Source organism: Bos javanicus, chromosome 5 (genome assembly GCF_032452875.1).
Source record: "Bos javanicus breed banteng chromosome 5, ARS-OSU_banteng_1.0, whole genome shotgun sequence".
Taxonomy (NCBI): domain Eukaryota; kingdom Metazoa; phylum Chordata; class Mammalia; order Artiodactyla; family Bovidae; genus Bos; species Bos javanicus.
The window spans coordinates 110,220,468-110,242,442 of record NC_083872.1 but is presented as its reverse complement, the minus strand read 5'-3'; the positions used below and the strand labels follow the sequence as shown (position 1 = coordinate 110,242,442).

At 53.1% G+C, this 21,975-nt stretch overlaps 1 long non-coding RNA gene across 1 annotated transcript; it reads right to left on the bottom strand.

The window, feature by feature from the left end:
• Positions 1–757: 757 nt before the first annotated feature.
• On the bottom strand, positions 758–21,925 carry LOC133248377 (uncharacterized). Its single transcript, XR_009736695.1, has 3 exons — positions 21,677–21,925; positions 3,444–3,606; positions 758–2,687 (listed from the first exon to the last, which is right to left on the bottom strand). It is a non-coding gene; the product is annotated as an uncharacterized LOC133248377 (long non-coding RNA).
• Between the last annotated feature and the right edge of the window lie 50 nt (positions 21,926–21,975).

Sequence of the window (21,975 nt, the reverse complement as noted above, 5' to 3'; positions counted from 1 at the left end):
TTTTAAATGGGCAAAAGATTTGAAGAGACACTTCACCAAAGAAGATATACAGATGGCAAATAAGTACAAGAAAAGAAGTTCATGATTCATCACTAGGGAAATGCAAATTAAAGTCACTACACATTTATTAGATGGCTAAAATTATCATTTGAAAAACTGACCAGGGGGACTTCCCTCCTTGGTGGTCTAGTAGCTAAGACTCCCATGCTCCCAGTGCAGGGAGCCCAGGTTCAATTCTTGGTCAAGGAACTAGATCTGAAATGCCTCAACTAAGACCTGGCGTGGCCAATAAATAATTTTTTCAAAAAACTGACCAGGGACTTCCCTGGTGGTCCAGTGGTTAAGAATCTGCCTTCCAAGGCAGGGGACACAGGTTTGATCTAATGCAGAGGACGCAAGTCAGGAAACTAAGATCCCACGTGCCTCAGGGCAACTAAGCTTCATGCCACTGCTATGGAGCCCAGGCACGCTAGAGCCTGTGGTCTGCAACTAGAGAAACCCCACGTGCATTGCAATGAAGACCCAGAGCAGCCAACTTTAAAAATTTTTTTAATTAAAAAAAAAAGACTGACTATACCAAGTCTGCGGAGGAAGTCGAACTCTCATACTCTTGCCAGGGAGAATGTAAAACGGTACAACCACCTTGGAAAATGGTTTGATGGTTTCTTAAAAAGTTAAATATACACCTTGCACACAACCCAGACATTCCACTCCTAGTATTTACCTACTAGAAATGGAAACACATGTACACAAGGACTTTACATGAATGTTCACAGTAGCTTTATTTGTAATAGACAAAATCTGGAAACAGCTCAAACGTCCATCAACAGGTGAACGGATAAACAAACTGTGGTCTATCTATACAATGGAATATTCTTCAGTAATAAAAGGATAAGCTGTCGATACACACAGTGACATGGATAAACTCAAAACAATTAAGTTGAGTGAATGAAGCCAAGCCAAAAAAAAAAAAAAAGAGCATATGACTCCATTTACATACAACTCTAAAAATACAAATTAATCTACAGGGACAGAAGCAGATCATGGTTGCCTGGAGATAGGGTGGAAATGGAGGAAAGGATGACCAAGGGACAGAAAGAAAGTTTTGTGGGTGATGAATATATTATTTTCTTTCTTTAAAGGACCAGGACAAAATTTTATTTTGCTACATCAGGTCTTCACGGCACGAGGGCTCATCCCTGCAGCACTCGGCTTAGTTACCGGGCAGAAGGAGTAGGGCACAGGCCCTAAGGTGGGGACAGCGCCTGAGCACTGGAGGGACAGGAGCAGCGAGTGAGGAGGTCTGAGACCGGCCTGAGGGGCCAGGCAGAAGCAGGGGGCCGGTGAGGAAGCCGCTGACGGAAGCCAGAGGACAGGAGGTGGACCCAGTGAGGCTGACCAGGGACAGGACCTAGGCCCGCTGTGTTGGAAGGCGAGTCCCCAGGTACGCTATTTTCTTGACCGTGGTGATGGTTTCACACGTGTATACGGATGTGTCAAAACTCACCAACGTGCACATTTTAAACACGTGCAGTTTATTGTATGTTAGCGTTAGTCGCTCAGTCGTGTCCAACTCTTTGCAATCCCATAGACTGCAGCCCACCAGGCTCCTCTGACCATGAGATTCTCCAGGCAAGAATACCAGAGTGGGTTGCCATGCCCTCCTCCAGGGGATCTTCCCAACCCAGGGATCAAACCCAGGTCTTTCACATTACAGGTGGATTCTTTACCCTCTGAGCCTGGGAAGCCCATTGTATGTTAGCTACACCTCAATAAAGATGTTAAAACACAGTGATTTTTAAAAAGGGAAAACAAACACAGCCAGGAATCTGCCTGTCCTCTGATTTACCTGTGCCCTGACTGCTCCTTCTGTCTGAAATGTTCTTTCCGGAGACCCCTATGTTCAACTACCCTGGAAACCTCAGGCCTTCACTCAGTGAGGCCCGCCTTAATGGCCCTGCTTAAAGCTATGGGCCACCCTTCCCCCTACTTGTGACACCCCTTTCGCCTTATCAAACTATATAGAAGTCACTTATTTGGGGCTTTGTTTGTTTCCCTCAACTGGAGTTTGTGCTTTTGGTATAGTTCCCTGATTTAATCTGAGGATCCCAAGTAGGTGTTCCATAGATGTTTGTTAAAGGAATGTTTATTACATTCCAGGAGTTCTAAGTGCTTTTCATAGATCATAGTGACCTCCAGAAGTGGTGCTATAATTCTCCCCACTTTATAGATGGGAAAACTGAGGCACAGGGAGGTGAAGCATGCCCAGAGTTACTCCAGAGCTTTGCTATTAAGCCAGTGCTCTGTCATCTCCTCCCCAGTGGCCGGCTCACCAGGTCATAGCTTCTGGTCACACCTGACAGCTACAACCTGATTCCTCCCAACCACGCCAGCGGCCCCGCCCCCACCCCAATTCCAGAGGTTGAACCAGATCTTACAACCACAACAACAACAATCAGAACCCTTCCTGGTTTCCTCTTGGTGTTCTCTCTGCCTTGGTCCAAGAGGAACGTGAGGGAGAGTAGAAGGGTCCAGAAAAATAAATGGCTTGGGACTTCCCTGGTGGTCTAGGAGGTAAGACTGTGCTTCTACTGCAGTGGGCGGGAGTTCGATCCCTGGTCGGGGAACGAAGATCCTGTATGCCTTGTGGTATGGCAAATAAATGAGCAAATAAATAACTGCAAGCTCTTCATAAGATTAAAAAAAAACAAAACAAATGTCTTCATTAGAAAGGGGGCAGGGCCCTGCAGGTAAGTGGAGTGCACACAGGCCACCCTCTGAGTGGGGCTCAATCCTGCCCACAGGTCACGGGGAGCCGACAGGGCTGTAATTCTCAAAGTCCTCAGGACAGAAATTGGCCTCGGCTAGAACTAGTCTCCCTCTGCCCCTCATTCAGGCAGTCGTGAGTTCACTATTCAGCAAGTATTTACAGGCCCTGTGTGCACGGTCTCTGGAAGGCGCAGAGGGCCTTGGGCCCACCTTCTTGGGAACCAGAGGACCCATGGCAGCAGCTCTGCCCTTTGCCCCAGGACCCCCGGGAGGCATCACCCCCACCCTCCTCTTGCGGTTGTGGAAGCAGGGTTGGGAGGCACCGGGGCTGCCCCACAGTTTGAGCTGGGTCTGACCCCGCCTCCCCACTCTGACCACCGGGTTCTCCGGCTTCCTCCTTCTCTGCTACCCTGGCTCCTGCACCTCTCCCACCTCGTCTGAGCCCCGGGCCTTCCTCTTTCCTGCTCATCTTCATGAGTCAGTACTCCAGTCCCTGCAGCTGGGTGCCCCTCCTGCCCGGCAGCCACCCTGCCCACTCTTCAGGGCCTGACCTGTCCCGCGCCTGCTCCCCTCCACCTGCCACCCCCTCAGGAGGTGCCCCCCACCCAGGTGCAGTCCAGCACAGGTGCTGTCAGGGGACCCTGTGAGGAAGGGGTCGGGGGGGGGGCACCTACCGAAGACACAGTCCCTGCTGTGATATTGCTCCAGGTCCCGGGGTGCCTGGTGCTGGGTGCTGGACCTCAAGTCAGGATTCAGGTTCAAGGACCCAAGCTGCTGCTTCCCACTGGTGACCTCAGACGTATCCTTGGCCCTCTCCGAACCGCTCTGTTTAATTCACTGAAAAATGGAGCACTTGTGACTGGTAAAATCCAAGTTCCTTCCAGATTTTTCGAGCCCTCGGTCTTCCCCGAAGACTTTTAGGCTGCCTGTCTCCATCCTCTGCGCTCCAGCAGCCCTTCCCCTGGCCACTCCTGTAGAAACCGGGTGCCCCACCTGGCACTGTGATCAGTTCTGCATGCGAATATGCTCGTGCCCCATGGGCCCTGGAAGTGGCTGCTTAGGAATTCCCGGACTGCCCTCAGCACAAGGCCCTGAGCCTGTGGGTGCCCACTCACAACAATCTTTTATTTTTAATGCCAGACTTTTCTCCTTCAGTCACAACAACCCTGTGTAGTTGTTATGAGTCTCTTTCATAAAAAATGAAGGTTTGGGGACATCCCTGGTGGTCCAGTGGCTAAGGCTGTGCATTCTCAGTGCAGGTGGCCGGGTTCAATCCCTGGTCTGGGATCTAGATCCTGCATGCTGCAACTAAGACCCAGCTCAGCCAGGTAAGTAAATTACTTTAAAAAAAATTTTTTAATGAAGATTTAGGAACTTCCCTGATAGTCCAGTGGTTAAGTATCTGCCTTCCAATGCAGGAGACACAGGTTCGATCCCTGGGCAGGGAGCTAAGATCCTACATGCCGAGGTGCAGCTAAACCTGCCCACCACAACTAGAGAGAAGCCCACGCTCTGCAGCTACTGAGCCCGTGCACTACAGTGAAAGATCTTGAGTGATGCAACTATGAGTCAATGCAGTCAAATAAGTAAATTATTTTTTTTAATTTTAAATGAAGATTTGAAATTTTAAGGGACTCAGTGGTCACACATCCAACAAGTGTCAGAATCAGGATTCCAACTCAGTTCTATTGGCCTCTGGAGTTCAAACGTTTAAATATCTATAGTGTATATTTGTTTGCTGATGGTGAAGGCATACCAAGAAAACACAGATGACCAAGGTTTGCAACCTTATGATCTGACAAAGTTAAATTTAGGTCAAAGACCATTAAAAATGATGAGAAAGTAGACTTTACAAAGCTAACACTAAACACAATAAAGATATAAAAATATAAATATTTATGTACCAAATAACATAGTGTCAACATCTGTAAAATGGAAACTATAGAAGATGCAAAGAGAAATTGAAGTATGCTAAGAATAAGGGGGACTTCCCTGGCAGGTCCAATTAAGACTCCACACTTCCATCACAATGGGCAGAGGTTTGACCCCTGGTAGGACGAAGCAGCCTGGTAGGCTGCTGTCCAGGAGGTCACTAAGAGTCGGGCACAACTGAGCGACTTCACTTTCACTTTTCACTTTCATGCATTGGAGAAGGAAATGGCAACCCACTCCAGTATTCTTGCCTGGAGAATCCCAGGGACAGAGGAGCCTAGTGGGCTGCTGTCTATGGGGTCGCACAGAGTTGGACACGACTGAAGCGACTTAGCAGCAGCAGCAGCAGGGGAATTAAAATCCCAAGTGCCATGCAGCCAAAAAATAATTTATAAATTAAATTTAAAAATAAAGTGAAAGGGTAAATGTATATAAAAAAAAAAAAAAACAAAGTATAGGGAACTTGATCCAGCTTCTCTCAGTCTCTGACAGATGCAGTGAGCAAAAAGTTGTTTTTCTAGAACAGCTTGCTGTCCGTGAAGTTGATGGAAACCCAAACACTCAGAGCCTCGTGGTACAGAGCTTAACCCCAAACATCAACCTTGTCCTCCACCTAGAGACGAGCCCATCTACTGTGCACTGAACTGCTCAGGCAGACAGACACACAGGAACATTCAGATGTACACTTAGTCGCACACATTTATACCAAACTGTTACCACTCTCTGAAGGATGGAATTAAGAGTGAGTTTTACTTTCTTATTTTTGCTTCTCTATATTTTCTAGTTTGTCTGTATATCATTTACATGTGGGCTTTTTTTTTTCCTTTTTGACATTTTTTAAAATTCAGGGCACATAGGACTATGGTTAGTTGAAGGATCACACAATGCAGATTTCCGTTAAGAGAAGCCCGCCTCCTCTCATGGGGATTCAGCCAGGAGATACACCATGAAAATGTCAGACCCACAGAAGTCTGGGAGACTAGCAGGTGCTGGTATAACACCTGTTTCTAGCATCTTTCATTCCAATCACTGCCTGATTACTTCTCAAATCTCTCCTCCTCTTCTCTCCCCATCTTGACCCTGCCCAGCAAAGTCCTCATCTTTCACCAGGATTAACACCTCAGCCTTCCAACTGGCCTTCCTGCCTCTATTCTCTTCTAGCACCTCCATCTCCTCCACACAGCATGCATCTTTCATGATGCTTTGAGAGTGAACTTTAAAAAACACTCTAGGGACTTCTCTGATGGTCCAGTGATTAAGAATCTGCCTGCCAATGTAGGGGACATGGGTTTGATCCCTGGTCCAGGAACTGAGATCCCATATGCTGCAGGGCAACTAAGCCCATGGGCCACAACTATTTAGCCCAAGCACTGCCACTACTGAGCCTGCGTCTGCCAACTACTGAAGCCCATGTGCCCTGGAGCCCGTGCTCTGTAACAGGAGAAGGCACCGCAGTCAGCAGCCCACGCACCATAACTAGAGAAGGCCTGTGCACGGCAACAAAGACCCAACACAGCCAAAAAAAAGAAGTCTGACCACGTCACCACCCCTCCTCCTTCCTAAACACTCTCCTTGGCTCCCATTGTCCTCCAGATAAAGTGTCCTGCCAACCTTCCTAGTGCCACTCTGGACCTCCGCTTGTCCACCGTACCCTAAAACCAAAACATCTCGGTCTTCTCCCAAATTCTTCACATGCTTTCCTTTGCACCTTTGCTCATGCAGCCCCTTCAGTAACCATTAGGCTGCTTTTCCCTCTGTTCAACCCCTCCTCTCTCTTTCAAATATCAATACTCCCACTGAGAAGTCCTCCTTGATTGCCCCAGACAGTCAGACAGCTCCCTTTGCTGAGCACCCTCAAGGGCACATGGGCTTCAGTAGTTGGCATATGCAGGCTCATTAGTGGCAGTGCTTGGGCTAAATAGTCGTGGCCCATGGGCTTAGTTGCCCTGCAGCATATGGGATCTCAGTTCCTGGACCAGGGATCAAACCCATGTCCCCTACATTGGCAGGCAGATTCTTAATCACTGGACCATCAGAGAAGTCCCCAGAGTGTTTTTTAAAGTTCACTCTCAATTCCTGGTGTGTAGAATCATTTCATCAGACCCTCGTCGGTACCAGACTGATCCCACAGCATAATCAAACACATTAAAATGTATTCATGTTACATACTAAATATAATCATTTGGCTTTAAACAAGTTTTTAAAGGATGTTTGTAATTCTTCATTTGAAATTTTGATTAATTTCCCCATTTTTTTTGGTTCTTTACACAATTTGAAGCTGGTGATTTTTTTCTTTAGCTCTCAAACATTTTATGGGTTGATAAAAAGCCTTCCGGGTCCTTCCCTGGCCATCCAGTGGTTAAGACTCCACACTGCCAATGCAGGGGGCGTGGGTTTGAGCCCTGGTCAGGGAACTAGGATGCCAATGCTGCAGAGTGCAGCAAAAAAAAAAAAAAACTAGAAAGAAAAAAAGCCTTTCCTCCCAATAGTTAAGATGATTCCCCGCCCAGTGCTACCCATGTATCGGGTGCAGTGAATTAGGTGTTCATCTACCTATGTCCTTCTCAGGACCATGAAGCTCAGTGTCAACACAGTGCCTAATTTCTCTCTGTAAGGCCAGCAGCCAGAAGTACAGAGCAGGCACTCAGGCACTGTCCACAGAATGGGTAAATTTATGAACTCCCCTAAAAATCTATCTTTCATCTCTATGAATCTAAGACAACGCAACCTGCATTTACTTCTGTACCTGTCAACTATATTTTTATAACATATTTCTGTAATTTATATCCATTCTCTCCAAAGACCTCTGTTCACATCACACCGTGTGAGTGTCCAGCATGCATGCCCTTGAGAGCCTGCACATGTTACCTCTCTGGGTCCTCAGGACGACTCTGTGACATAGATCCTATTATCCCCATTTGACAGATAAAGAAACTGAGGCTCAGAGCAGGGAGCTGGTTTGCAAGTAGGAGCTTGCAGAGTGAGGCCATGAACTCAGGACTGTCTGACTCACTGTCCTCAACATCCCTCCCCACCCCTCGCTCGCTGGCCACAGGGCCCACCATCGCTCCTTACTCACTCCACGTCCATCACTGTGCCTCCAGGCAAGCTGCAGACCTTGCCTCCAGCTATACACTTCATCCCGCCACTGGAGAGGTTGTCTCAACCATCACCCACTTCAATCCCATAGACCTTTCCTGAGTACATGAGCTGAGCACCAGGCTGAGAACTAGAACTAAAATAATGAATGCCATTAGTACTCAGCACCATGCCTAATACTCAGGAAAGGTCTATGGGATTGAATGAGTGATGGTCAAGGAGCTGTGAGCTCCTCACAGAGACTGAGCCCAGAGCAGAGACAGTGGGACGTCATCTGCCTGCCCTTCCCTTTGAGGATGTTGGAGAATGTCACCTTCAAACACCGGGCCCACCTCCCAGGCTGGGCAGGGAACTCCTGGGTTGCCCCACCTGCCCTACCAGTCGAGTCTGTCCCTCTGGGAGGGGCCTCAGTGCAGCAGCCCCTGGACCCTAGACCACTACACAGGGTTTTCAGAAGAGCACAGGGACAGGCCTGGCCACTTGCTGCCCTCCTCCCTGGACCTCTAGGCCAGCGGGGCCCCAAGAGGCCCTCCTGAGAACCTCCCAAATATGGAGCACTTCACAGTTTGCAAAAGGCACCCCCTCCTTTCCTTCAGTTGACCCTCTCTCCATCCCAGCTAGGGGTAAGGAATTTTCCAGGCCCCCTTGGCTCCTCAAGGCAGAGTTGGGGCCAGGACCCAGAAGTCCAGACTCCAGCCCAACGCAGAGGGGCCTGGGAGCTCTGTTCAGCTCTCAGTCCCTCAGAAAGACCTCTTTCCTGAACCTCCATTTCCCACCTCTACCATAAGAGGATCTGACTGGACAACTAAGATCCCTTCAGCTTCAACATGCCCAGAGGCTACCACGGTGAGGAGGCTGGCCCTGTTACAGAGGAGAGACAGAGGCCCAGAGCGTTCCAGAGCTCCCACAGCGGCCGCACACTCTGTCCCCGCACCTGGCTATCAGGCGGAGAGGCACCAAGTTCCAGCAGGACCCACAGGGTGAGTCACCAGGTGTGGAAATGATGCTGGCACCAGGAGCCTCGGGGGCTGGGAACCTCAACCCCACTGAAACCACAGCCCAGGAGCGGCGACCATGGGATTCCTAAGACTCACCCAAGAAGATGCACGCAGCCTGCCTGGAGTGGATTTCAGCCAAGGGCAGTGGATGTCGCCAGACCGCCAAAAATAATGATAATCACAATACAAACAACAACAGCACTCAGCAGCCTCTATTGTGTCAGGCGCTGTACACCTGTTATCTTCTCTCACTTCACAACAGAGCTGTCAGGTGAGTGTTACAGGACCCCATTTACAGACGAGACCCCCCCAGGCTCAAGAGACTAAGGAGCTCTGCCCCCGTCACACAAGGAGGAAGCAGGTCCCCTGCTCTGATGCCCCGAACCTCACAACTGCTGCCTAGTGGCCTGGGAGGCGGAGTGGGGTCAGGGCACTGGACTGAGAGATACGTGACCCAGGGGGCAGGCAGGGGTCTGACCTGGACCTTCCCCAAGGCCCTTCCTCGGGCCATGACACTCAGGACGCCTCGGAGGCCTGCAGGCCCATGGGCCACGGGCTGAGGCTGGCAGAGAGCGGGGAGGCTGCAGCCTTGTGGTGACTTAAGTGCCCCAGTGCCCTCCACAAGCACGCGGCCAAAGGTGCCTGCTGTCACCAGGCAGGAATGTGTCCAAACGGGACCCGGAGCCAGGCCACAGGACCCCGGGACAGAGGGGACCACTCGGGAGCCCAGGCTGGCACTCCACGGCACCGGCCACGGGGCTGTTCCCAGATGGAAGGCCACACCAGGGACCCTCAGGCAGATGCGGGCGTGGACCGGGGCCGCCCGGAGAGCAGGCCCGAAGGCCCGCCCCGACAGGCCCACGGCCCGGGCTGAGCTCCAGGGCTCGAGGGAGACAGTCACGTGGGGGTACAGGGTACAGCCATTCTGGGAGAGGGAAGACAGAAGGAGCAGACGCTTGGCGAGGGAAGGTGGAGCAGGGTGTGTGGGGGAGGTCTCCAGGCTGAGGGGCACATCTGTGACGAAAAGCAGGACTTCATCTTAGGGCGGTGGACCCTCCCGCCAGGGCCGGCTCTGGTTCCCAGCCGGACCTTGCTGCCCTTCCTCTGACATCTCTGCCTCAGGCCTCATCTCCACCCCCCCCACCCACCCCAACTCCTTTACTCTCTCTCTCTCCCTTGCATTCCTCTGGGAGCCGATCAGGGCTTGAATGACACCCCAGATGACTCTTTGCTATTAATTCCCACACACAGAATGGGCCCCTTGTTCTCCTCTCCCGGAGGAATAGCCGTGGCCAAAGCCATCCCAAGAGTCTCTGACTTAACCCTTCTCCTGGCTGCTCCTCTGCATGTCCCCACACCCAGGGCCAGGGGACCGGGAGGGGGTGGGGTGCAGAAAGGGTGTCGAGGAGAAACAAGGGCTCCTACAGCCCACAGCTCCTGGAAAGACATCCCCATGATGGGAGAGCAGGGCCACCTCAACCTTCCCGGGGGAGCTTGACCCCAGCCCCTCCCCTGAGGGCTCTTGCCAGACCCTGGTGGGCAGAAGGCCTTTCCACCGAAGTGTGGGAGGTCCAGGGTCTATGGCCTCCACTCTGGGGCCAGCCTGATGTCTCGGTCCCCAGAGAGGCTCCTTCAAGGGGCAGCTGGAAGGCATGCGCCCTTGGCCCCGCCCTGGCCTCGAGGGGGTTAACAGGACTAGAGGCCAGACGCCACCTGTCCTGGCAGGTCACTGAGGAGAGACAAGAGGTGCCCGTGGCCTCTTTTGATCCTCCAAGCCTGGAGGACAGGGAGGAACTGGTCTGTTGAGTCAAAACTCACCATCTCTTCCTTTTCTGTTCCTACCCTACCCCCACCCTTACCAGTTTAGACAATGAGTGGGAAACACTGCGCCAGCCATCGAGGCCAGCCCTCACTGCCCAGATGGGGAAACTAAGGCCCAGAGGGAGGAGACCATGGTCCCATCCCTCTGGAAGTCCGTGGCACAGCCTTGTCCCCAAGTCTCTGGCTTCTGGACCAAGACACTGTTCCCTTCCCCATTCCCCTCCATTTCCACCTTCCACCATCCCACTGCCGCTGTCCCAATTCCATGGGCCTGCTGCATGACCTTAAGCAAATCAGCTTGACTCTCTGGGCGCTGGAAAACTAACACACAAAGGGATCCAAACACCAGCTCTGCCACCAGTATCTGCAATCTTTGCCTCCTGCCCCAGGATCAGGTACAAATCCTTGGGTCTAACTCAATGAGGATGGCACCAGGAAGGCCCGAACTCATCAACTCATCCTCCAGCCCCATCTCCCACCAGTCCACCTCCCAGACTCGGTGCAGTGGGGGCAAGGGTGAAGGGCCCTAGAGGCAGCGGCGGTGACTCTGGAAACAAGAGGGAGACAGTCTTAGCACAGGCCTGAGGGAGCAGCAGGGGGCCCAGGGCACGGTGGTGGACCCGGCGAGGTGGTGTGGAGCCAGGTGCGGAGGACCCTGAAGGTCGGGACAGGAGGCCCTGCACCCTCAGCCTCAAGAGCTGCTCTGTACAAATCTCAGCCTCTCTAAGTTGCTTGTCCCCATCTTTCTCATTTTCCCAGGACCCTCTGACCCCTGGCAACAACACCCTCCCCACCCTACCCCCACACACACCTCCTGGTACAGGGACAGAGCAGGTGAGGGATGGTGGGGAAAGATGAGAAATAGACAGAGAGAAAGATGAGCGTCTGAGAGCAGGGCCAGGTGCTAGAGAGAGAGAGCCGCCCAGCTGAGGACAGACAAGATGCCAGCGAGGCAGAGAGAGCCAGAAAGGCAAGGACACTGAGACACAACCACACCTTTGGGGTCAAAATGACGGAGCCTCCCAGAGAGGGGTCTGCAGATGGAAAGAGGAAAAACCGGAAGTAATGGAGGAAGAGAAGGTAATCCAGGCAGACTGTGGTGTTGGAGAAGACTCTGGAGAGTCCCTTGGACAGCTAGGAGATCCAACCAGTCCATCCTAAAGGAAATCAGTCCTGAATATTCATTGGAAGGACTGATGCTGAAGCTGAAGCTCCAATACTTTGGCCACCTGATGTGAAGAACTGACTCATTGGAAAAGGCCCCGATGCTGGGAAAGATTGAAGGCAGGAGGAGAAGGGGATGACAGAGGATGAGATGATTGGATGGCATCACCTACTCAATGGACATGAGTTTGAGTAAACTCCAGGAGTTGGTGATGGACAGGGAGGCCTAGTGTGCTGCAGTCCATTGGGTCGCAAGGAGTTGGACACGACTGAGCGACTGAACTGAACTGAAATGAATGGAGGGAGAGAAGGAAATCCAGGCAGACAGAAAAACAGGGCCATGGATGAGGCAGTAGAAGAGAAAAGGGGGAAAAGCGAAGGTCAGGAGGAAACAGAGAGGCTGAGGGGGTGGGGACATGGGCTGCCCTGGCTGCACTGCTCAGGCCCCTCCCAGGCTCCTCTGCGTTTCCCGCAGGCCCACGAAGCCCCCTTGGGCCGCCGTAGCCTGCACACCTCCAGTGCTCCAGCGCCACACAGGAGGACTCGGCCCTTGGCTTCCAAGGGCCCAAGCCATGCCTGATCAGGACACAGCAGGGAGGAGGGCACCATGGAAGTCCAGGGGCCCAGCCTGACCAAGAGGTAGGAGCTTTGAGGCTGAGGATGGGGGCCTCCGAGACCCTCTATTCTAATAGTTCCCCCACCAGCTACAGCATAATCACAGTGGAGCTTTGAAAAAGAAATCCCACCCAAATCTACGGCTCAAATTAGGACCTGGGAATCAGTATTTAGAACAAGCTTGCCGATGAGCTTTGGGCCACACTGACAGATGTGGGTGAGGCTGGTGGTCAGAGCTGGGCTGTGCCCCACCCAAGGTCACACCGCAGTTCCCTGCAGAGCCAGGCCTCACAGTGAGGCCTCTCAGGTCCCAGCCCAGGGGCCGGAGGGTGGTCCACACAGTGCCAGGCACACAGGAAGGGCTTAAAGTGGGCAGGGCCGTCTCCCTTTCCCTCTGTCCCTCTACCCTCAGGGCCCCGGATCCAGCTCTCCAGGGGCAGCCAGGGCAGTCGAAGAGCCAGAAATCAAATGGGGAGGGGGAAGGAAGGCTTTGGGCCAGAATGGGGTTTCTCTCCCCCATTTCCCCACCCCCATCCCCCTAGTGCCAAGGCCTGGGGCTGCCAGCTCCAGCCAGAGATGGGGGTGGAGGGTGGGGCAGGAGAGAGGAGGGGAAGACCCGGGGCTTCCTGTCCCCCCGCACACACACACACCCCTGGTTTTTTCCCTCAGCCTCCTTGGGCTCAGGGCTGGGTCCCCTGGGGCGGTGGTGTCTGAAGCTGACAGAGCTGCCCTGTCCTTCCTGCCTGCTGGGGGAAGGGGTGGAGCTGGCGGGGGAGCTGGCTCAGATGCCCTGTTCCCTCCTCCCCTTCCCTAGGTCCTCAGGGGCTTGGTGTCCGACTATCCCTGATATCCCTGATAGATCTAGCCCTGATAGATAGGTGTCTAGACTATCCAGCCTATCCCTCCAGGTGCCCTGCATTCCGAAAGGAGGGAGAGCACTGGACTGGAATCAAGACACACGCTTGCATCACTCGAGAGACCCTGGGCAGGTCTCCCGCTCTGATCCTCGGCCTCCCTGCTCTCCTCTAATCCTCCCCCATTCCCGTCTTCTCCATGAGGCTGTGTGTGTTCATTCATTCATTCATCAGGCCCCTCTGGCGTGCCTGGCGCTCAGCTGATCCCCAGAGGTTCGTGAAGCTGACATCCTTGTGGGAGGAGAAACAATACCAGGGATTTCCTGGAGATCTGGTGGTTAGGGCTCCTTGCTTTCACTGCAGAGGGTCCAGGTTCGACCCCTGGTCAGGGAACTAAAAATCCCACAAGCCACACAGGGCAGACAAAAAAAAAAAAGAATGACTAATCCCACAATAAATGTATAATCGTAAGTTGTCGTGAATAGTATAAAGGAAAAGGCTGAGGGGTTGTTAGAAAGAGTAGTGGACCCTGGAGGATTGGGGCAGGGACTCTGCAGACTTTAGGTTGAGCCCAAAGAAGAAGCCAGCAAGGTGACAGTGGAAGTGAGTTCAGGGAAGGAAGAGCATTTGTGGGGACTTGGAGGCCTGAGTTGAGGAAAGCAGAGGATGGACACTCTGGCTGGAGTCTCGGGGTGAAAGTGGGGCAAGTCATGCCAGACCAGGCTAAAGATTTGGGATTTTCTCAGAGGCGTAAGAAGAAAATACTCATTTGATCTGTCTGTAATCTAAGATTTTATTTCCCTGCGTGCATGTGTGTCTGTGGCATTTGTGTGTTTTAGAACAAATGAATGAGGAACTTCCCCAGTGGTCTGGTGGCTAAGACTCCACACTCCCAAATCAGGGGGCCCAGGTTCGATCCTTGATTCAGGAACTAGATCCCACATGCTGCAGATAAGGATTCGAATGCTACAACTGAAGATCCCAAGGGCCGAAATAAATACATTAAAATAAATATTTTTTAAACCATTAGTCATAAAAGAAAAATAAGTAAATTGGGATTCCTCAAAAATTAAAAAAAAAAAAAATTAAGAAGAACAAATGAATGAACTGCTGACTGTGGAGAGTGAACCATGGGTCCTGCCCCCTAAGGGCTAACGAGATGCTGTGACTGGACCAGTGGACCGGTTCTCTGGGGAAAGGAGAAGCAGGGCAGGGCTCTCAACGGATTCTCTCCCTGGTCAATGAGATTCAACTAGCACACTCTGAGCACCCGCTGTGTGCTTACATGCCCAGCCCTTAGCAGATGCCTCAGGGAGAAAAAAAAAAAAAACAGATGTGGGCATTTTCCTATACAACCTCCATATCCCCAAATCTGAAAGTCCCCCCAGAGATCTTAGAGGCCAGCTCTCTCATTGGACAGACGAAGTAATGAGAGAGCCCAGAGAGGGCGACTGACCTGCCCCAGGTCACACAGCAAGAGTCGAGACCGGGGCGGAATTGGGAGCAGCTTCTCCCACAGCCCGTGCTAAAGGTGCTGAGCTACTAAGACTTCTGCTCAGGGTTCTAGCCCAGAACAGGAGACTTTCAAAGTCTGACTTCTCAACCTGCCACCTGGATACAAAAATCCCCATGCCTGGCAGCCTTAAGGATATATTATACTTCCTGCTTGAATCAATGCACCCCAGGGCTGTGCCAAGTCCTTTGCTCTTATTGCAGTAAATGCAACTCTTGACCCTAGGAAGGGAAGAGATTTTCCTCGGTGCATTATATCCAAGGCATTATTCCACCCAACATGACTGTGAAACTTCTGGACATCAACTGACACTGGAGATAGGACTAGAGAAGGCCATGCCCACGCCAGCCTTCATTCTCAAGCACCATGCGAAACACCTGCCAGTCCTCGTCTCTCTCATTTTTGCATTCCCATGAGGTAGGCAGTGCTACGCTCATTTGGGGGCTTCCCTGGTGGCTCAGAGGGTAAAGAATCTGCCTGAAATGCAGGAGACCTGGGTTCGATCCCAGAGTTGGGAAGATCCCCTGGTTTACAGAAGTACAGATTGAGGCACAGGAAGATAATGTGACTGGCCTGATCCCACTGCTGGTTAGCAGTGGATTTGAACTCTGGTCTCTTTGGTTCTGAGTCTCAATCTTATTGGGCTTTCCTGGTGGCTCAGCAGTAAAGAATCCACCTGCAATTCAGGAGACACAGGAGACACGGGTTTGATCCCTGGGTCAAGAAGAACCCCTGGTTAGGAAATGACAACCCACTCCAGTATTCTTGCCTGGGAAATCCCATGGACAGAGGAGCCTGGAGGGCTACAGTCCACGTAGTCGCAAAGAGTTGGACGCAACTGAGCGACTAAGCCCACACGCACACTCACGCTCATCATCACTCAGCTCCATTTCTCATTATAAAGTGACATCAACAAAGAAGGCATGATAAGAAGGCAATCTTATCATGGGGAGGCCCCGTAGAGTGCACACACGAACACTAAAATCCCACTGGCTCATCCATTTTCACTTTCAGGGGCGAGAGATAAACTCGCCAGGTGAGAGATACACTCACAGCACAAACCTCCAATGGGCATCTGGCTCCATTCACACCCAGTCCAGTCTCCTGCTCTTTGGCAGCCACAGCCTGGGCCATTTCCTAGATGACAGAGTGAAATGACAGGGACTCCGGAATGGGAAGACCTAGTTATTCCAGTCACCTCCTAAACTGGGAAACCTGGATAAGCCCCTCCCCTCAAGCTGTCCAGAGCATCAACCCCCTCCAGGGACAACACCAAGGGTCCCACGTGATAAGGCCACCCTCCGTACCCCCCACCCATCCTTTCTTTCCTCCATCATCACCACTCTCTTCAGCCTCACGCAAACCTGCACCACATCTTCTAAAAGGTGTGTGAGCAAGTCTGCACGAGGGAAAAACTCCCAGCTTGTTCACAAGCTCCCTGAACACGAGCTGAGCACTCGCCCCACTTTATCACCCTACCGACAGCAGAGGGTGGGTCTTCGGGAAACCTGGGGCCAAAAGTCCTGACCAAGCGGTCAAGCTCCAAGACCAAATAGTTCTGTGATCTAGGCCAACCACTTCCCTTTCTGCTTTTGTCCAATGGGATGACGATCCTGCCGATGGGAGGACATCGGACAACTGCACTTGGGCAGGACAAGAAGCAGTGACTCCTGTCAAACCCAAGGTCAACCGACAGCCACCCTCTGAGGCAGAGCCTGAGATGCTAATAACAATAGCGGCCATTTACTGAGCCCCGTCATGTGCCAGGCACTGTCCTAAGTGTTTACATACATTAACTGGTTTAATCCTTACCCTGACCTGGAAGGAAACAGATTCAGAGACATTAGGTCATTTGCCAAGGACACACTGCTAGTAAGTGGGTGCAGGGAGGGGCAGGATTTGAACTCACAGCTGCCTGACTCAAGAGCACCACACCAGTGCTCCCGTGTCTGTTCATCAAGTCATCACTTGCCTCACTCTGCACCTCTGTGCACCAGGCGTCCTGGAGGAAGGTGAGAAAGCCTCAGCCCACAGGTCTGCACCCCACAGGGATGATGTCCTGCTGGCAAGGTGACCAAGGCAGGACACAGGGGAGGCTCCAGGCCTTGGCCAACAGGCAAGGTGCTCTGTGGGCAGGACTTGGCCTGCTGGGTTCGGGTCACACAGGGGGATGGCGAGGGGGCGGAGAGTAGATACAGCTGCAGCTCAGGTCAAGTGCAGGGGCAGGGAGACAGCGGGTGGTGGAGCTCTGTGGGATTGAGGACTGTGCCCTAAGGTGCGCCCAGGCTCCTCATGGGGGCACCTGCACCTTCTTCTTGACTCTTAAGAGAAAGGAAGGAAGAGAGAAAAGGCCCAGAGTCAGAGGAAAGGACTTAGGGAAATGAATGAACGATTCAATCTCCATCTCATCCGCAAGGAGAAGGGTGAGGAGGAAGAGGAGTTGGGGTATGCATTTTAAACAAAGTTCCATCTCTTCATTATAGCAGTTAGAGCTTTTCACACCCTCAAAGGCCCTGCCTCTCTACAAAGAAAAAGTGGAAAGCAGTGTTTCCCAAACTCAGTTGCCCACAAAACTTGTCTTTTCAAGAGAAGCTGATCAATGCCTGGGGAACACGGAGCGCCCTGAGGCACCACCTTGGAAACGCTGGGTCAGGCATTGGCCTCTAATTTTGAAATATAATTCACGGGCTACTGAATCTGGAAATGGCCTTGGAGATAAGCTAGCTGCCCCCACATTCTATAGGTGGGGAAACTGAGGCCTAGAGAGGGTAGAAAGTGGCCGAGGCAACCCCGTGGCCCACAGCCCTGCTGGGATTTGACTGCCCCAACCCTGCTTGGCCGCGGAGGACCGTGGCCATGCCAGGGTTCCGGGTTTCTATGCAGGTCTCTCATCAAACTCTGAGCTCCTCAAAGCCAGGTCTGGCCTCCACCACCACCTCCCTACCCCAGCTCCTGGCCCAACGCCCTACGCAGAGGGTACGTTCACAAAAGTTCACCACAGCGTGAGCGGTTCGGGGAGACACCAGGAAGGGCTTTCCGGCAGCTGGGCTTGGATGGCAGGAACGAGCAGCTCTGAGGGCTTCTAAGAAAAGGGCAGAGGCCAGCTGCCCCGAGGCAGCCCTGGGCACTGGCCCCAGCTTCCTTGTTCCCGGAGTGGGCGGGCTTGGGAGGGCAAGGAGGACACAGGCCCCAGGAGCTGCCTTCCTGGCCCAGGTCCGCGACCCTCAGCTTGGACCAAAAACAAGGGCCGGCGAGAACCCTTGTCAGGACAGGCCTGGAATGCCGTCCTTCCCTCCGCCACCCCCACCCGTGCTCAGGCTTCCACCTCCAGGTAGCCGCTCCGGTCCACCCCAGCTTTCCCCATCTTTTGCTCCCAACTTGGGTGACACGTCCACTCAGGGAAGATTCCCTGAAGTTATGCTGGGGCCTGGAGGGGCCGAGACCAAGAGGAAGGCATGTCCCTGCCCTCAGGGGGGGCCTCCCAGGAGGAGGTGGAGATCAGCCTGGATGCCAGGCTGTGCAGTGAGGGGGTGAGGCAGCTATGGAGCCATCACCCTCTCCTCCGCGGGAAAGGAATACAGGAAAAGAATTCCAAGCGAGGCGTGTCCCGAAGAGAGGGCCTCTGAGCTGGGCTGCCAACAGCGACGAGGGGGAGGGAAAGCACAGAGCCAGTGCAAAGGCCTCGGGGAGGGGTGGGGGGTGCAGGAGGCAGGAAGCTATGCCTGGGGTCTGGCGGTGGCAGAGCAGAGTGGTCAGAGGCTGGGCTGGAGGGGAAACTGTGGGTACCAGGCCGGGCCTTCCCATCATTAACTGTGTGAGCTTGGGCTGATCACTGAACGTCTTTGAGCCTCAGTTTCCTTCCCAGAAGGAGAATAAGGATGGCACCTGAGTAGGGAGAACTGTTGAGGCTCCCAGGACAGGGGTGTCCATGGTGGGGCCGGTCCAGGGGGCTCTGGAAGTGTGGTCTTCACTGTCAAGGGGCCACCAGCAGGGGAGGCCCACCCATGAAGCACTTGTCACACTGCCCTGGTCTGACTCTGGGATTCAACAGGCAGATTACAAACTCCTGACTCTAATCCACAGTCACTGCTCTGTAAACACCTGTGCACCTGAATTGATGTCAACAGCACCCCCACCTCCCAGTCTCTAAACTATTTTTTCTAATTATCATTTATTGAGCACTTACTCTGCACCTTGGACAGCAAGGAGATCAAACCAGTCCATCCTAAAGGAAATCAACCCTGAATAGTCATCGGGAGGACTGATGCTGAAGCTGATGCGCCAATACTTTGGCCACCTGATGCGAAGAGCTGACTCCTTGGAAAAGACCCTGATGGTGGGAAAGACTGAAAGCAGGAGGAGAAGGGGACGACAGAGGATGAGATACTTGGATGGCCTCACCGACTTGATGGACATGAGTTTGAGCAAGCTCCAGGAGATGGTGATGGACAGGGAAGCCAGGCATTCATGGGGTCGCAAAGAGTCGGACACGACTCAGCAACTCAACAACAACTCTGCACCAAACATTCAGAGTGTGTGTATTCTTTTTGTTTTTTATTTTGGCCGCGCAGCATGTCTTGCAGGATCTTAGTTCCTCAAACAGGGTTCGAACCCAAGACTTCAACAGTGAAATAGCCACGTTCTAACCACTGGCCCGCCAGGGAATTCCTTGCATACTCTTTTTTTTTATAACACTTTTTCTATTTATTTAATTTTGTATCTATAAAAGATGATGAATATTCACAAAGCTTAACTGTAATAATCATTTCTTGATGTATGTAAGTCAAATCATTATGCTATCAACCTTAAACTTACACAGTACTGTATGTCAATTAGATTTCAGTGAAACTGGAAGAAAAACTTAAAAAAAAAATGAACATTTAACCTATTCAAAAAGCTCTGTGCCTGTGTATTCTTATTTAATTCTCCCATCCACTTGGGATATAGTGATATATAAAATGCTCAACATCTTATACAAGCAAAAACCAAGTGTGAGAGGTTAACAGCATAATCTGCCCAAGGCCATATGGATAGGAGTGGCAGGGTTTCGTGACTCCAAGACCAGTGTTCTTTCCACTGTACCTGAACCGCGAAGAACATGTCTGACCAGAGGTAGGGGACCTCCCACCGCCCGCCTCCCTCCCCACCATACACTCTCCCAGGCTAAGCTTCTGTCTGAGTATTGTACCCTTGACCCTGACCTGTGCCCCTCAGCCCTCCCCCTTCCCAATGCACAGCCCCTCCCCCGACACACCCCACAACTCCCCGAACACCTCAGGGTCACTGCACTCTGGCCTCCAGCTCAGGGGTCCAGAGCCCAGCCCCCTCCCTTCTCCGGGGAGATTTTGGGTTCTGCAGGGGGTAACCACAGCCTCAGGGTTCCAGAGACCCCAGTCAGGGAGAGCAAGTCCTCCCAGGGCACTGCAAAAAGCAAACACTTCTGGACCCCCATGCCCAGAAATTCAGAATTAGCCAGTCTGCAGGGGACCCAGGCTTCAGTGTTTCTTTAAGATGCCACAGTGACCCTAAAGTGCAGCAAGATTTAGAAGCAATGCTCGAGGCGATTGCTGGGAGCTGGTCAGAAAGTGGGAGCAGGGCTCAGGCCTGAAGAAGGAGTGAACGGACAAGCTGAACCATGCGGGTCTCATCCTCATGGTGCCTGGAGGTGCTAAAGGGCCTTCCTGCTTGGCCCCAGCTCAGCTGAACAGCAGATTTCCCATCACATCTCACCTGGGGATCTGGGAGGCGGGTGGGGGGACGTAACCAATGCCCCAGAGGACAGATGAGGGACTGGGACCTTCCACAAAGTTGGACCAGTGCCCCCCAGGAGAGGGCTCGGGAGCTAAGGGGTTAAGGGTCACGGCCGACCCAAAGCAGCTCCAACAGGCAGAGTCATCAGTGGGCTTTACATCTGATGGACAGAATTTCATTTGCTCTGTTCCTCTCAGGGGCCCATCTCAGGAGTAAATCTGGCACCAGCTCCACAGAACCCAGGTTGGATCCCAGAAAAACCCTGCCAGTCCCGAAAGGCCTCCGCCCAGGGAAGCCAGCCTGAACCTTACCATTATACCCTCCCTTCTGGGGAGAGAGAACAGGCTCCAGAGTTCCCCAGCACCACACCTCTCCCAGGATGGGTATACGTGGGACTGGGGGGCGAGGTGTGGTGAGGGGTCACCAGCATTCCTGGGGGAGGGTCAGGAATGAGAGGGCAAGGACCCCTCCCATCCCCAGCGGGGAAAAGAGCAGAAGGGGGCGCTGGCCACCAGGCTGGTTCTGCCAAGGACAGAGGCCCCGTGTCCTCATCGTCCTCCTCCAGGAACCCTCCCCCTCTCCAAACCCCCTGCTCTCCAGGGATGAATACGGGGCCTGCACCTTCCCCTGCTGGGGAAAGCTGGGCCCCAGGGGCCTGCAACAGATGGAGGGGATCAAGAGTTGCCAGCATGGTGGGCAGTATGTTCACAGCACAGTGTACGCCCCCAGCCACAGCCCTGAGCATCTGACAGCACTCCCCCCCTGCCCCGCACCCCTGCAGGCCCACCTTCCTCACCCAGCACCTCTCAGCAGAGAGCCCAGTACAGCACTTGGAAACAGGAACAGAGGGAGAGAGACAGAGACAGAAACAGAGGGAGGGGAAGAGAGAAGACTCTTCTGTCCAGCCTGACTTCTCTGCAGACCCAGAGCGCCCACCGCCACCCCCACCCCCATCCTGGCACAGCTGGGCCAAGGGGGTGGGGGTAAGGGAGGAGGCAGGCAGTCGAAAGGGGAGTCGTGGGACCCCACACCTGGCTTCTTACCCTCTGTAACCACCCCTCCCCACCCCAAGGGGGTCTCAGGCCAAGTCACAGATGCCACAGACACCACACCTCCTCAAGAGGAGGAACCAAGGGCTGGAAGGATGAGCAGGGACCCACCGGGATCGAGGGATGCCAGGCAGACGGGCAGCGGGCGGGCCGCAGCAGGTGTCGGAGACTGCTGCGGGCAGCCGGACACAACCGACTGGATGCTCGTCCCTCCGTCCCTCTGTCCATCCAGGGCGGCTCCTCTCTGGGCGGCTCTGAGGCCGGGCGGGCGCTGTTAAAAAGCTTTTTATGTGTGTGTGTGTTAATCACATGATTGCCGTTCACCTGTATTTCGAACAAAGACAGCTCACTGTTTCAAGGCCCCGAACAAGAGTCTGGGCACAGGGAAGAGAAGGGAGGCGGGGGGAGGA